This window comes from Caretta caretta, chromosome 4, assembly GCF_965140235.1.
Source record: "Caretta caretta isolate rCarCar2 chromosome 4, rCarCar1.hap1, whole genome shotgun sequence".
Taxonomy (NCBI): domain Eukaryota; kingdom Metazoa; phylum Chordata; order Testudines; family Cheloniidae; genus Caretta; species Caretta caretta.
In genome coordinates, this window is record NC_134209.1 from 75,733,262 (window position 1) to 75,749,658 (window position 16,397).

The 16,397-nt window shown below is 39.6% G+C and overlaps 1 protein-coding gene across 3 annotated transcripts in view; it reads right to left on the reverse strand.

The window, feature by feature from the left end:
• The window catches only part of FSTL5 (follistatin like 5), a 576,686-nt gene that overhangs the window by 540,426 nt on the left and 19,863 nt on the right, over positions 1–16,397 (reverse strand). Inside the window, exon 1 of one of the 3 annotated variants that reach the window (XM_048847576.2) lies at positions 14,662–14,683. The exons of the other annotated variants lie outside the window; for them this stretch is intronic. The gene's annotated coding sequence lies outside the window, so the exon portion shown is untranslated. Of the gene's footprint in view, positions 1–14,661; positions 14,684–16,397 lie in introns of those variants that run through there. 3 annotated transcript variants of the gene reach the window in all.

Consider the following 16,397-nt stretch of genomic DNA (forward strand, 5'->3'; position numbering starts at 1 on the left):
TCTATAAGATACTATAAAATCATCCATTGAGATACCAAAATTACACCTGCTTGCAAACTCTTCTGCATTATAAATACCTTCCCTCTATTAGACGTATCAGTCCTACATTAATGATTGTTTCTTCCAAAGCAAATCCTAACCTAACCTTTGCAAAATGGCATAGGAACAGGGATTGTTTCACTGCACAAAGGGTGGGACAGAATTTGTTTGCCATGATGATAGTGCTACTCCTCTCCCCTGTGAAGTTAAGCTTCACTGATCTCTGGCTTCTTATACAAGGGAGATGAGTGAGGAGCAGATCAGGCTGGAGAGACTACTGCATCTGCTGAGGGGCACTCGTAATGGTTTCTTCTCCCCTTCACCACATGAACTCCTCAACTCCCAGCCCAGCTAACTGGCATGGACAGTGGGGGAAAGCATTTGTGCAGCAGATACTTTTATCATTTAGGTGGATTGCTATTTGTCATCTGGAATGTACTGGAATCCCCTGCTCCTCCACCTACACATGCATAACTCCCAATGATATTAATGATGGTATATAGGGAGAGAAAAATCAAACTACTTAAAAACAAGCGAAGTTTAATTACAAGGAACTTAGTAAGGACCAGATAAGATCTATCCAGGAAGGACCTATAAGAATCACACTTACAGTCTTATACAAAATGTCTGAGAGTCTCCTGTTTATATTTCTTATAGGACCATGAATTTCAGAGATATGCTATATACTGAAACTAGCATCTCCACAGACAACACAGTAAAAAGATGGGGGCTGAGATCTATGCAAGTCATTCTGTTTATTCAGTCTTGAAATAAGAGATCAGATTGATCTCTCTATGCAAGATGACTTACTATTTACTTTTTCCCTTAGCATCTTGCAGCTAGTATCCCTCTGCTGCCAATTTGTAGATTTTTGGTAAGAACAAAAAGATACACGAGTAATTACACAGAGGCAGAAGAGCGCCCTAGGAGTCCAAGAACATGACTGTGATTAGAATGTTAAAGTCTGGACTATAATTTACTTTTTACTCATTTTATGGGAACTCAGCTGAACTGAAAATGTGAACAAGTTGAGGAACAGTGGTTATCCTACATACTTATGTCCACACTCCTGGAACTACTGCTACTCCTCTATGCTTGTGTCATAAATATAAAGGGAAGGGTAAACCCCTTTAAAATCCCTCCTGGCCAGAGGAAAAATCCTCTCATCTGTAAAGGGTTAAGAAGCTAAAGGTAACCTCTCTGGCACCTGACCAAAATGACCAATGAGGAGACAAGATACTTTCAAAAGCTGGGAGGAGAGAAAAAAACAAAGGGTCTGTATCTGTCTGCTGCTGCTTTTGCCGGGGACAGAACAGGAATGGAGTCTTAGAACTTTTAGTAAGTAATCTAGCTAGGTATGTGTTAGATTATGATTTCTTTAAATGGCTGAGAAAAGAATTGTGCTGAATAGAATAACTATCTCTGTCTGTGTATCTTTTTTGTAACTTAAGGTTTTGCCTAGAGGGGTTCTCTATGTTTTTGAATCTAATTACCCTGTAAGATATCTACCATCCTGATTTTACAGGGGGGATTTCTTCATTTCTATTTACTTCTATTTTTATTAAAAGTCTTCTTGTAAGAAACTGAATGCTTTTTCATTGTTCTCAGATCCAAGGGTTTGGGTCTGTGGTCACCTATGCAAATTGGTGAGGCTTTTTATCCAACATTTCCCAGGAAAGGGGGGGTGCAAGTGTTGGGAGGATTGTTCATTGTTCTTAAGATCCAAGGGTCTGGGTCTGTAGTCACCTAGGCAAATTGGTGAGGCTTTTTACCAAACCTTGTCCAGGAAGTGGGGTGCAAGGTTTTGGGAAGTATTTTGGGGGGAAGGACGTGTCCAAACAGCTCTTCCCCAGTAACCAGTATTAGTTTGGTGGTGGTAGCGGCCAGTCCAAGGACAACGGGTGGAATATTTTGTACCTTGGGGAAGTTTTGACCTAAGCTGGTAAAGATAAGCTTAGGAGGTTTTTCATGCAGGTCCCCACATCTGTACCCTAGAGTTCAGAGTGGGGGAGGAACCTTGACAGCTCAGAAAAGAGCTGTCCTGAATAGAATGACTATCCCTGTTTGTGTGTCTTTTTTGTAACTTAAGGTTTTGCCTAGAGGGATTCTCTATGTTTTGAATCTAATTACCCTGTATCTACCATCCTGATTTTACAGAGGTGATTTCTTTACTTCTATTAAAAGTCTTCTTGTAAGAAAACTGAATGCTTTTTCATTGTTCTAAGTTCCAAGGGTTTGGGTCTGTGGTCACCTATGTAAATTGGTGAGGATTTTTACCAAACCTTCCCCAGGAAGTGGGGTGCAAGGATTGGGAGGATTTTGGGTGGAAAGACGTGTCCAAACTACATTTCCCAGTAAACCCAGTTAAGTTTGGTGGTGGCAGTGGAAATTCCAAGGGCAAAGGGTAAAATTAATTTGTATCTTGGGGAAGTTTTAACCTAAGCTGGTAAAAGTAAGCTTAGGAGGTTTTCATGCAGGTCCCCACATCTGTACCCTAGAGTTCAGAGTGGGGAAGGAACCTTGACAGCTTGTGACTATATTATACAACATACAACTGCAGTCCTTCAACTCACCTGAAAGCAAGGCTATTTTCTCTAGAGGTGTTGACCACCATGATTTGCAGGGACCTCAAGTCCTCCCTCTACTCCAGGCTCCAGTCCTGGGACCATATGTAGTGAAACAGCTGCTTTCCCCAGTGTTCAAGCTGTTCCTCTTTATAAGTGCTACTTACTATTTCTGCCTGTTTCTGTCTTTATTTATGGCATTTGCCAAGCCCGACCCAGCTTTCATTCTCTCTTAGCACAGACCCCCACACCTGTCTCAGTTCAAAACCTAGCTCCCTGGAGAGTTCCCACCAGCAAGCCACTACTATTGCTCCTTCCAGGTTTCCCACCATGTAATCCTCCCTAGTCCTCTTCCTCCTGAGGGTAAAGTTGCCCCTTATATACTACATCATTCCTTGTTTCAGCAGTCCATGATTCCAGTCTGCAGTGATGTGACCAGTTTGGAGTCTACAGCTTCAAAAATTCCTGGCCTTCACAGGGCTGATGCCCTTTAACAGATGTTCTGGCCCATGCCTGCTTTTAAAGGGCCAGTATGCTCTATTAAAGAGGGATGCTTTTGCATAAGTAAACTGATGCACAAAAGTCTCTGACTCTGTATGTTCTGTAACTAAAACACTCTGGTGGTAATTCAAAGTCAGATATAGATGCTACTAATACCAGGCTAACACAGAGGAAAACCAAATATTCCCAGCAGATCTTTGGCACTGAAGAGTTGAAATGGCCCTGCAGTATGGAATATTGGCATATATTTCATTGGAATTTTGGAATTCAGGTATACACAAAGAATGGTATTTTTCTTTTATTGTCTCCAGTAACAATGATTTAGAAAAAAAATATGTAGAAACAAGGAAATTTGACTTCTAATGTTGGGGTAAAGCTTATTTGTATCTAGTATATTGGTGAAAATGTTTGAAAGTAGTTATCTGTTAACCTCTAGATGACACTGACCTTGAAGTTAACAGTTATACATGCTAAAACTAGACAAGGACTGGCCTGTCTCCCAAGATTTGTGAGAGTGTTGGGTCATCCTTCAGGATAGGTTGTAGATCCTTGATAATGCGTTGGAGGGGTTTTAGTTGGGGGCTGAAAGTGACGGCTAGTGGCGTTCTGTTATTTTCTTTGTTAGGCCTGTCCTGTAGTAGGTCCCCTTCCTCAGACGTTCTTGTTAAACCCTGGATTTGTGCTGGAAATGGCCCACCTTGATTATCACACACATTGTAAGGAGAGTGATCACTTTAGATAAGCTATTACCAACAGGAGAGTGGGTTTGTTGGGGAGGGTGGGTAGAAAACCTGGATTTGTGCTGGAAATGGCCCACCTTGTACAATATTATACACGTTGTAAGGAGAGTGATCACTTTAGGTAAGCTATTACCAGCAGGAGAGTGGGGTGGGGGAGAGAAAACCTTTTGTAGTGATAAACACCCATTTTTTCATGATTTGTGTGTATAAAAACAAACATCTTCTGTATTTTCCACAGTATGCATCCGATGAAGTGAGCTGTAGCTCACGAAAGCTTATGGTCAAATAAATTGGTTAGTCTCTAAGGTGCCACAAAGTACTCCTTTTCTTTTTGCGAATACAGACTAACACGGCTGTTACTCTGAAACCTGACATTGTACAATGTAAATGTAGGCTACAGAATAGTAATTACACATAAGACAGAGAGGAGAGTGACATTCCACCACTCTTCCATCTAAACTGCATAAATTGTGGCCACGTGTGGTGTGAAAGAATAGACCCCTTACAATTTTAAAAATTATCTGACCTTGAAGGGTTTTTTCTTTGTTCTGGTTCAAAAGAAGAGAAAATTATTACACGTTCAGTCTTCTGATTTCATTGCCTCCTAACTTGATGAGCACTTAAAAAATAAATTAAAAAAGAAATGCAGCTTTTAGGACAGGCTCTGCCTAAAATCCCAGAGGTATGATGTCTGCAGTTCTTATTTGCGGCTCATTTAACTTTTGTCAAAGTCAGACAAAATTTCTCTTGAACTTATTGCATAATGTGATTGATACAATGATCATTTCTACCTTAAAAAGTCATTGCAAGGGGTACTACTCTTCCTTAAATCAATGAATACTTTTTATTACATCTTCATTATAAGAGTAACATGATTTACATATTAATACTATTCAATTTTGAGGACTAAACAAGGAGGGAAACTTACCATATTATATAAGAGGAGACACTAAAACTTCATCCACAATTCATACTGTCCCCTTACTTTACCAAAAATTCTAATATGTAGAAGGAAAAAATGTTTTCAGGAAATAAACTTTCTCAACAAAAGTAGGGTTTTTTTGCACCCAGCAAGTACACAAATCATGCATCCTTTGCATTTTACTTCCATCACTGCAAAGGGAGATGATATTTGGAACAGTGCGGAAAGAGGGCTTGACTTTAATTTTTTGAATCTCCGGAACATAAAAACTGAGTGCCCACTAAGATTGACTCCGTTTGACAGTCAAAGGTGTTAGAAATGTCATAAGCATCAGTCATGCAGAGTGATTGAGTTGGGACAGAACAGGGAAATACTTATGCTAGAGTGTAAGGGGATAGCTGGAAACTCATAAGAGAAACCCATCCTATGCCCCAGAATAAGTCAATTGACTAATATCTTTTTCCGTATATCTGTCATTTGTTGTTTTAATAGTAATTGAAATCATAAGGTATGCTTTTAGTCCAAATAAAGGTATGAATTAATAAATCTGAGTGTATCAGCCCCGAGTGTGTTGTGTTCCTCACCTAACAAAGGGCAACTAGGGCATCTGCCTCACTGTATCCCCCCAAGGGCAACATGGTCTTTATGGTCCCATTGTTATGAAGACTAGGGTCTGGATTTGCTGGCTGGAGCTCTAACCAGACAAGACAGAGGAGATGTTGGCCTTGAGGGAACAACCAGAGAATTTGGCAAGGGCTATAATACTGGCCTATGCTCCCTATTGAATTGTTGGTTGCTTCTCTTCACCATTGCTTAGGGCTAGATTATGCCAGTGAAGCACAGCATATAGGAAGGGGTGGTTCAGAGCCAATGAATAAATCATTTGCTCATATTGTGAAAGTAGTTTGATCAGATTGTCAGATATTCAGTCCTGTGTAACCTTTAACAGCTTTGTCAGCTTTGTCAACAGTTTGTGGCTGTTGACCCATCCCTCCCTGCAGGTGACCAGAAGCAAGGGGTATTATATAGGTCCATGCCAGACAGGAGAAGCCCACTTTTACCTGACCCAGGCAAAGCAGCATCCCCTCTCCCATGGAAAGCAGCATCCCCTCTCCCATGGAAGTGGTGAAATAGCAGGCTGTAAGGATCTGCTGTTGGTATTTCACAAGTCACTTCTTTCTTGGGGGGCTGGGAAGAAATCTCCCCCCTCACCACCAGATTGGCCAAGGCAAAGTAGGGGGTTTGTCACTTTTCCCACAGCAGCTTTTGGGGTTGGGAGGGGCTTAGTTGGGGCAAACATAGAATAGAAGCTAAGCTATGATGTCACAACTCATTATGTAAGCATGTGGTGGATGTCCAGTGCAGGTACTCCACAGGGAAGGGATACAGTGATCAGATAAAATGGACTGATAAAGAATTTAAAAGCCAGTATTCATTAAAGTGCTAAAAAAGGCAGGTTTGGGGCTCCTATGACTAGCATATTAGGAAGCCAATCCCTCCTCCTTTATAGCCCCCCAACCCTCATTTGAGGGGTGGGGAGGGATGGTGAGATCCCAGCAAGTTGGCTGGGGTCCAGGATGGGTATATGGGGGAGGGTTGATGGAATATTTATGGATATATGAAAATGATCATGGAGTTACCTGCACTGTACACTTTTAACTACCGGGTAGAATAATATTGCAGCCTAATTAAACCACATTCAGTGCCTCCTGTCCTTCTTCTGGCATAGTCAGGCAACATATACCCAAAGCCTATATATTACAATATGTCTTCTACTACACGTTTGTAGCCATTTCGGAATAAGTCAAAACACACATTCTCTAACTCTATCCTCAATATTAGTATCATGTATTAGCAGGAGTGTGGTAAACAAGACACAAGAAGTAACTCTTCCTTACTTCACCTACAGTATATTGTTCACCATTATACTGCTAAAAGCATTCTGGGCCCATTACCTTTAAAATATGTCTTAGTTGTATTCTGTCTTCACTCACACCAACAGGGATTGTTATTCAGCAGCCATCACAGAATATCATTTGCACTTCCAAATATCACATTTATATTATCTACCTCTACGAGATACATATATAACCACTGTCCTCAATAATCTTAAACAGCAGCAAAAACTACATAATTGCAGTTCATTAAGTGTAAAACCTCCCACTTCAACAATTAGAATTCAACCTAGCATATGATCACATGCAATCTTTACTGGAAAGTGCCACACATAAATACATTGGTCAGAATGATCTCAGTCAGGATGAGTCTTTAGTCTGGCCCGACAACCGTACTGGAACACATCTTTTGAATCCTGACACCCTCTGATTGTCACTGGAGTGGTCAATGCCGCAAATCATTTAGTTAGTTAAGCTGCTCCTCTCTGCTGAAGTGGACAAAATGCGGGAAACCCATGCATTACCCATACCAAAGGCATGAGATTAATCCAGAGAACCTGTTTCTCTTTCCTGCTGATGGATTCTTATTGCCCAATATTATTTTATAATTAATGTATTTTACCCTTGAAGTATATTCAAGGCCCAAGAAGTCAGGATAATTTGGATAACAATCCTATAAGTATCTGAATTTTTGAGCTGGCTAAGATTATATGAACTGAACCTGCAAATATTTTGAAGTTTGACTATCACCTCAGTAATTTAAACTTCAGCAAAACTTCCTCTAAACAGTGAAATAATTCCTAAGAGGTGTTAAGCATTTACAACTCCTATTTAAATCCCAAGGAGTTGTATGAGTCAGTGCCTCTCGTACTTTTGCCCAGTACACACACACACACACACACACACACACCTGGGTTATAGTTAAAGCATGAAACAACAGAATTCTATGCAACAAAAGAGAGATTAGGGATACTCTACCACTCAGCACATATCGTCTGAAATTACTGCACCATTGTAAATATCACAACAATAGAACTGATATAATTCTTTTTCCATGTTCCAGCATAAAAAGAAATAGAGCAAAATAGTGCAATATTCATGTTTTATTCTTTCCCCCACATAAGCTTTTCTTTCTCATCAAGCACTTCCTGAAAGTAAAGTTCTCTAAGTTCCTACATGCAGTCATGCTATAGCACTTTATAGAAAGAAGCTATTTATCCTAAGCTCCTTTTTGTCATATTTATTTGAAATAACAAAATTAACCCTAAATACCATAATGTACTTGCAAACTTAACATTCTATTATACCTATATAAAGGTCACAGCATCATACATATAAAACTTAGCACCAACTTTTTTAAGCTAATCAAGGCCTTACTTGCTTGGCAATTAAGATATTTTCCTCTGAGTTTGAGAGGATTGTTCTTTAAAGTATTAAGATTGTCCAGAGTCTTGTATAAACCTTGCAGGTGGTTTGATGTTGGAGAGAACGTGAGTCTCTCTTATGGCAATGGGAGACTACCTTGCACTTGGTTTTGCTGGTGGGGTATTTTTGAGAGTCTGTTCCTTCTTTGTCCTGCTTATCAAGTATCAGCAAAATGCACATTTTGTCATCTTTCACATTCTTGGTTCTTTCCTGTGTTCTTGTGGGTGAATGCATTCTTAATTTTGGTGATTATACACCATTCACTGTTATGTAACTTATAAGAAGGTTTTATCTGCTCAATACATATAGCTTGCTTCCAAGTGCATGACTTATCCTGAGAAAATAGTTTGACGATCTCCCATATGTAGCTCTGGGAAGTTTTTTGTTTGTCGTATGTGGTAGATTTTGGCCTTTCAGATCTTTTTTTCCTTTTAGTCTATTACTTCTTCCACCACTGCCAGTATGCTGAGGCTATAGGCACATAGGTACACATGCAGCATAACATTAAGTATTGTTCTGGGCTGCTATTAATGCCTTGGTTGGGAGTGTTCAAGGATCCAGCCATATATTTGTGTTGTTTTTTACAGCTTTCTTTAATAGAGCTTTAGAAATTTTAAGCTACCAATTTGGCTTTACCATATTACTGTCTCTGGTGTGGTGATATGTTATGAATGAATTCCCATGCCCAGGCAAATTGCTCAAATTCACTGTAAGGGTCCGTTATCTGAAACTGCACAGTTTGGGATACCATGCGTGATGAAATGCTTCACTGCTTTGTCTGTGATGGTCACTGCCATAGTGTCTGACAGTTGGCCTAGTTCCCAGAAGTCTGAATAGCAGCCTGCAATAATGAGGTAGTTATTGAGTGTGGTTTGCAGTGAAAAGGTCTGTTCCTACTTTGCTCCAAGGTCTGATAGTGATTCTGTCCATTTTTATTGTCTCTTTCTGCTGCTTGGCCTGCATTTCCCTGGAGTATCACAACTGCTCCCCAGGTTTCAGATACCCGGGGTCATGTTTGACCAGTATACTATGTCTCTGGCTTTCAAGATACATGCTTCTATTCCATAACGGTTCTAATATATTCTTGAGAGAATTTGTTCTCAATAGTCTGGACATTATGATTTGACAGCCTTTATAGATGAAGCTATCTTAGATGTTCATATTCTCAGGATAGTTCCAGTATTCTTGGGAAGCAAGTGGGGCTTCTCCACTGGTGTCTGGCCATCCTGACAGAATGATGAATTTTAGCACTGAAATATATAGCTTGTATAGTTTGTTCTCAGATTCTTTCTAGCTGCTGCCTTGAAACTGACAAATAATTGATTTAGCTGATTTTTTTGTCTTTCTGTATTTTCTATATTTCTACCAGGTTGTGGGTATCATATTCTTGTCCAGCTGCCTTATTTTCATGCTGCAAGGCTGCTCTGGATAAGAAGTCAGTTATGCTCATGTCTGTCCCTTTCTTGTAATATATATCTCATTTGCAGCACTTGTGTTTCAACAGCATGCACTGAAGTTGTTTTTGGGCCACTAGCTGTCATTTGTAAAAAGCTGATGCTTCTGATTTATGATCACTTTCTATTGAATAATTTCCCACTCTTAAACATACTGGTTGAACTTTTCACATGTGAAAACTATGCAATGTTGTTGTAGCTATGTCCATCCCAGGATACTGGAGAGTGGTGACACTCTGAGTCCCTCTCCCAGGCCAGAGCAAGAGATCAGTGTAGCTCAAAAGCTTGTCTCTCACCAGCAGAAGTTGGTCCAATAAAAGATATTACCTCAGCCACCTTGTCTCTCTAACACTGTGGAAGACAGTCCTGTTCACTCTCAGCATATTTTTGTTCCTTTGACAGTAGTACCCTTTTTATGAAGACTACTTTTGTAGCAGTGATGCTTAACGCTAAGATTTAGTCACAGGTAGTTTTGGGAAAAGTCATGGACAGGTCACAGGCAATAAATAAAAATTCATGACCTGTCCATGACTTTTACCAAAAACACCCCTGACGAAACCTCTACTTCTGAAGCCCTGCTGCTCCAGGGGCCCCTGCTCCAGTGCTGGGGGTTGACTGCCCCTGGCCACTGCTCCCCAGGGACTACTCTCCGGACAGCCTCTGGGTGCCCCTGAGGCCACTGATCTAGCCCTCCCAGGACTGCTGCTGCTCGGGTGGTCACCAGGACCTCTGTTTAGGAACTCCCCAGAGCCAGCTGCACCTGCTGCTGCTTTGTCAGTCTCTGGAACCAGCTGCCCGGGGCTGCCTGAGCAGTGGCCAGTGTGGCTGGCTCCAGGGACCACCCGAGACCGCTGACTGGGCACTCCCCAGGGCCGGCCCCAGGACCACTGCTTGGGTGGTCCACGGGACCAGCCGCTGCTTGGATGGTCCCCAAAGCCAGCTACCAGGGGCCTCCCAAGCAGCTGCTGGTGCAGCTGGCCCTGGGTCGCTCCAGCAGACTCAGACACACCAGCTGCTGTGGAAGTCACGGCGGTTGCAGAAAGTCACAGAATTTGTGACTTCTGCAACCTCCATGAGACAATCACAGCCTTAGTGATGCTCCAAGCCCTATCTTACTGGCATTATGTTGTATGGTTGTTCATCACTCACATCGTAATATTTCAGGATAGGATAGTTGGTCACCAGCTCCTTGATACACAACACAGGTACATCAGATTGAGGTAACCATGTCCATTCTGCACCTTTGTCCAATTGTCACCTTAGGGGTTCAGACACATCTGACAGGTTTGGAAAATATTTTGTCAGATAGTTTCTGAACTGATTTAATATCTTTAGTTGTAGGCATCTGTTGTATTCCTTTTACCTTTTCAGGGTCAGGTTGCAGCCTTTCAGAGATCAGCAATTGTCCCATGTATGGTATTATAGTCAATCACAATTTAATCTTGTTTATATTCAATTTTAGATTTATTTGCCTGGCTCTTTCTGGCAGACAGATGAGGTTGTGCTTGTGATCTGTCACAACTTTCACCATGTTGTCTTTGCATTCATTCATCAGAATGTCGTCAGCTATGACCGTCATACATGTGAGTCCTGTCAGCATATCTTGCTGGTAATGTTCATATTCTTCCACTGCATCTCTGATCCCAAATCACATTCTCAACCATCTCTACCTACCTGTGGAATCCAAAATGTGATGAGGTAGCTGCCTTCCTTACTCTGTTGCATTTGCCAACATCTGCCTTTGACATCAAGTACTGAGAATAGTTTGTGTTTCGTGAAGTAGGTACTATTTCTTCAGGTTTTTTAATTGCTTTGTATAAGCTGCTTGGATCTATGCAAATGCACAATTTGCCAAGCTTCTCAATAGATATAATGCCACTTATCCAACATGTGGGAACTGTGACTTTAGAATATGAAGGAATCATTGCTATTTAATTTATTGCACCTAATATTTTTTTTTCTCTTAATGCAATGGGCACCATTAGGAAAACGTAAATGATGAACAGAATACCAAGGAAGCCTACACAGGCTGAAATTTGACATTAATACAGGCAAAATAGCCAAAATAAATGGTTTATAAAGCTCAGGCACTGTACTGGCTGAATCATTTTATCTATTTCTAGATATAACATTCCTGGAGGACATCTCAGTCCTACAGAAATATCCTGGTAATCTTTTCTCAGCTTTTCAGCAGGGATGCCACAGTTCTTTGTTTTTTTTGTTCTGCTTGCTTGTCTATTGTACGAATAATGTGTCACTGGCTTAATGTCACTAGGTTCATGCTTTCATTTGTTTTAGCTGAAAAAAGTGGCTTCTGCGAACTACCTGAAATTTCAGCTTGTGTAGGTTTCCTTGGTATGCTGCTCATAATTTACATTTTCCTAATGGTATTATGATCATTCAGTTGGTATAATTTTTAATTTGACTTTGCTTGGTTGTAATTTCACTTTCTTCTCTTGAATAATGCTGAGAGAAATCTTTGTAGCTTAGCATATTTACTGGTGTCTCACTGTCTATTTGGCATTCCATTTCCTCTTTGTTTTTGTGTTGCTGCCTTGCCTTTGCATCCGGTGTTAGACTGAGCTTCATAAACCATTTATTTTGGCTATTTTGCTGATATTAATGTCATATACATGCAAAATATCATCCTCTGAGTCGCTGCGTCTTTCCTCAATATGAGGATGACATTTTTCTTTTGCTGCAAGCTTTGACATCATGATTAATTTTGCCGCAATTATTGCATATGACGCCATATGCTAGGCATATGCTAAACAATACTTTTAAGTACCCTGATGTATTAAGAAATATATCAGATAAGAAAAATAAAAGTATATGTTTTGGGCAACCCTTACCAATCAGTTACATTAAAAAGTTGAACCTATATATGTATAGTTGGATATACCAAAGTTCCAAATGAATTAAAGTTCATTGACTTTTGAAACACATCTTAAATTATACGAAAGAAATTGTATCTAAAGAGGGGAATATCCTATTTGAATATGAATGTATTTATACCTTAATTATCCAGTTTTCAAGTTTCAAAGAAACTGCTACAGGAAATTTTTCACATATTTTACTATTATGCTTTATTACTTGAGGGAAGCTAGCCAGGATATTGTCATTAGAAACCTTCATATAATTCATTTGAAAATATGAAAACTGTCCTATCCAAAGACATTGATGTTAATCAACAATACATTTAGTAAAAAGTAATAACGGAATTTAAATACTGGTTGGATTATTGAATTCATTCTCCTGAGACCATCTCTAAGACAGAGAACATATCAGATATTAAACTGATACCTCATTTGACCCTATCAGAAAGGTTATATTAAAAATATCAAGGAGTGTTTCTATATACTTTCAGGATTTGACAGTTGTTTTACTCAAATTGCTAATCTGGAAAAGAGAATAATTAATTATTTACTATAGACCAGGCATTGGCTATGAGTTCAATCACCATATTTTGTGTTATTAATAGGTTTATAGTATAGCTACAGTGGTAAATATAAACTATGCTTCACTGCCTATGATTTGAACACATCATTGTATATGCTGATGCAAATAAATTCCTGTCAGTGAAGAGTATACTTGCTACCCTTTCCTAAATATGGTTTTGCTATACACACTCCTTTTTTTCATAGCATGATGAACAAACAAGTTTACTTTTATAGGAATGATGGAGAATGTTCAGTGACGTCAATTATAGATTGTTCAAAAATAAACTTTGTTAAGAGTGTCTAGAACTGCTGCTACGAACCATGTATGATATACAAGAAAACCAGTCATATTTACCCTTAGTGGTAGAGCTGAACAATGAAATCCACTATATGGATTTTATGTACATTTTTACATATTTGGAGCTAGATCCTGAGACTGAGGTGCATGAACCACAGATCAAGAGAGATATAGTTGTAGCCATTGATCACCATTAAGTGACTGAAATCTTGGGGCTCTACAGATAGACAGAAAACTGTTCTAGTTTATGCTATCTGCCACAGTCCCAAGGAGCTATGGCAGTGAACAATCACCTGAACCAATAATTGTTCGAGTAGCCAAATTTTCTAGAAATAACGCCCAGAAAAGGTTTAACATTTTATAAATGTCTACAATGCTGTCTTATCTACAGCTTCTCCCTAAACTGCTCACTGTCCCTGAAAGATTCTTATTCCCAGCGTCTTCCTCAAGTTGTCCTTATATGTCTCTTTCTCTCAAAGAACAGAATCATAGAATCATAGAATATCAGGGTTGGAAGGGACCCCAGAAGGTCATCTAGTCCAACCCCCTGCTCAAAGCAGGACCAATTCCCAGTTAAATCATCCCAGCCAGGGCTTTGTCAAGCCTGACCTTAAAAACCTCTAAGGAAGGAGATTCTACCACCTCCCTAGGTAACGCATTCCAGTGTTTCACCACCCTCTTAGTGAAAAAGTTTTTCCTAATATCCAGTCTAAACCTCCCCCACTGCAACTTGAGACCATTACTCCTCGTTCTGTCATCTGCTACAATTGAGAACAGTCTAGAGCCATCCTCTTTGGAACCCCCTTTCAGGTAGTTGAAAGCAGCTATCAAATCCCCCCTCATTCTTCTCTTCTGCAGGCTAAACAATCCCAGCTCCCTCAGCCTCTCCTCATAACTCATGTGTTCCAGTCCCCTAATCATTTTTGTTGCCCTTCGCTGGACTCTCTCCAATTTATCCACATCCTTCTTGAAGTGTGGGGCCCAAAACTGGACACAGTACTCCAGATGAGGCCTCACCAATGTCGAATAGAGGGGAACGATCACGTCCCTCGATCTGCTCGCTATGCCCCTACTTATACATCCCAAAATGCCATTGGCCTTCTTGGCAACAAGGGCACACTGCTGACTCATATCCAGCTTCTCGTCCACTGTTACCCCTAGGTCCTTTTCCGCAGAACTGCTGCCTAGCCATTCGGTCCTTCCAAGAAACAATGTCCTTCCATGACTAATCACAACTAACATAATTAAATTTCCTAATACAGAATAATGGATTGAATTGTTCCCATTCAATGTATAGATTTAAAAAAGAAAAGAAAATCTCTTATGGGAAAAATGTTAAGTAAGTAGATTTGGGGAAATTTCCTTATGCATGCTAGATAGTACCTTATTCTGAGAAGTCCCAGCAGAGTCAATGGAAGTCAGGAATTAGCAGAATAGGGTATTACCCAACATGAGTAAGATTATTGGAATAGTATGCTGTGTGAGAAAAAAGAGAAGCCTTAGTAAATTATTTACACTTATTTTTAACTTGAATTTAATATTAACTTTTTTGCAATAAATAAAATTAGATATACCCATAATAATACCAGATTCCTTAGTTCCTGTGACACAGATCTAAATGGAATATAATGAAATGGGAAACACTGCAAACTTAACCCCTTCTCATTACATCCTTGAGATTGTAATCTCAGAGTCTCTCCTGAATGCTGTAAGGAAAGAAACATGATAAAGGTATTATCCTTCACAGGCCTCAGAGGAGCCTTTTTAATAGAATTGAGCTGTGCCTGTTGATCTTATTTTCCCATAAAGCTTCAAAGCTCAGTCTCATGGAACTACTGTGTTTACCACCATTGCTATTTGTACTCAGTGCTAGTATACAGAACATGTATAGTCAGCTAAGCAGTCCCTTTCTTCTCTTGTTAACTGGGCTTGTTATTACTGCTTCCTTAATATCCTAGGGGATTCATGTACATGATCATGTCAGCTGCCGAACCGGTGGGAATTACAACTGTTGTATATTATGAAATCATGAGTATTATGTCTGTCAGCTTAAAACTCATGTAAACACTATGTTCTATGTTTTCAATAATATTAATATTTTGGCGAGTATTTTTATTTTTTTTTCATTGCATAGACTTAGGACAGTTATCAAGAGAGGTGCAGAACTGGTTTGAAAAAGTGCAGGTGTATGTTTCTTCTAACATGAAGGGTTTAACTTCTCAGCATTGTATTTTCTACATTCTCTGTGCACGAGATAGATTTTTGTCATGTAATTTTTCAATATAACCTTGAAATAATTTTAAAAACCCACTCTTTTAAAAGGTATTGATTGTTTTTGTTTTGTTTTCTGGCTATGGAAAATACTAAGTTTGAACAACTAAAATAATGAGAAGAAAAAACAGCAGTTGCTACTATGTCAACTCACTGTTAGGCTTATTCTAACAATTAATTGTTGTTAATTATTATTCTCACTGATAAACTTATTCTTGCTTATCCTGTAGCAAGAACAGTGCCCACTAAAGTTAATGAATGTTTGTCCAATCAGTTAAGGATATCAGACTGTCCAGCCTTAGATAGTATGCACTATTTATTTTAACATCCCCTTTAATCTTTGACAATCTAGGGAAACCTCAGAGTCTGCACTTCAGCTAGAAATTAGTTAGATAGTGGGTCTGTGCCAAAGCCAACTGAAGTCCCTAGAAAGATCTCCAGATTTTGGAGCCAGCTGTGTATACCATGAGGTTTTGAGCACCCTTCAGAGTCACTGACTACCATGGGAGTTAAGACCATTCAGCAACTGTCACGGCTGGACCCAAATTATATTTTCCCCATTGACCATCTCAGACTAATTCTCCAACAGACTATGGATGAAATCCTATCCTTGCTAAAAATCAATGGCAAAACTTCCATTGACTTCAATGGGACCAGGATGTCACCCTGTTTCTAGAACTGTGCTGATATCATTGATGATGCTGGTGCACAGAGAAAGAATGGAGCAAAAAAGATCTTTGATATGAAATCTGCCATTCTTCCCTCTCGCTCTCCAATAATCAGTTTAAAAAAATTATGAAAACAAATCTTAAGTTTCTAAAAGAATACTTTATAAAATCATAACAACA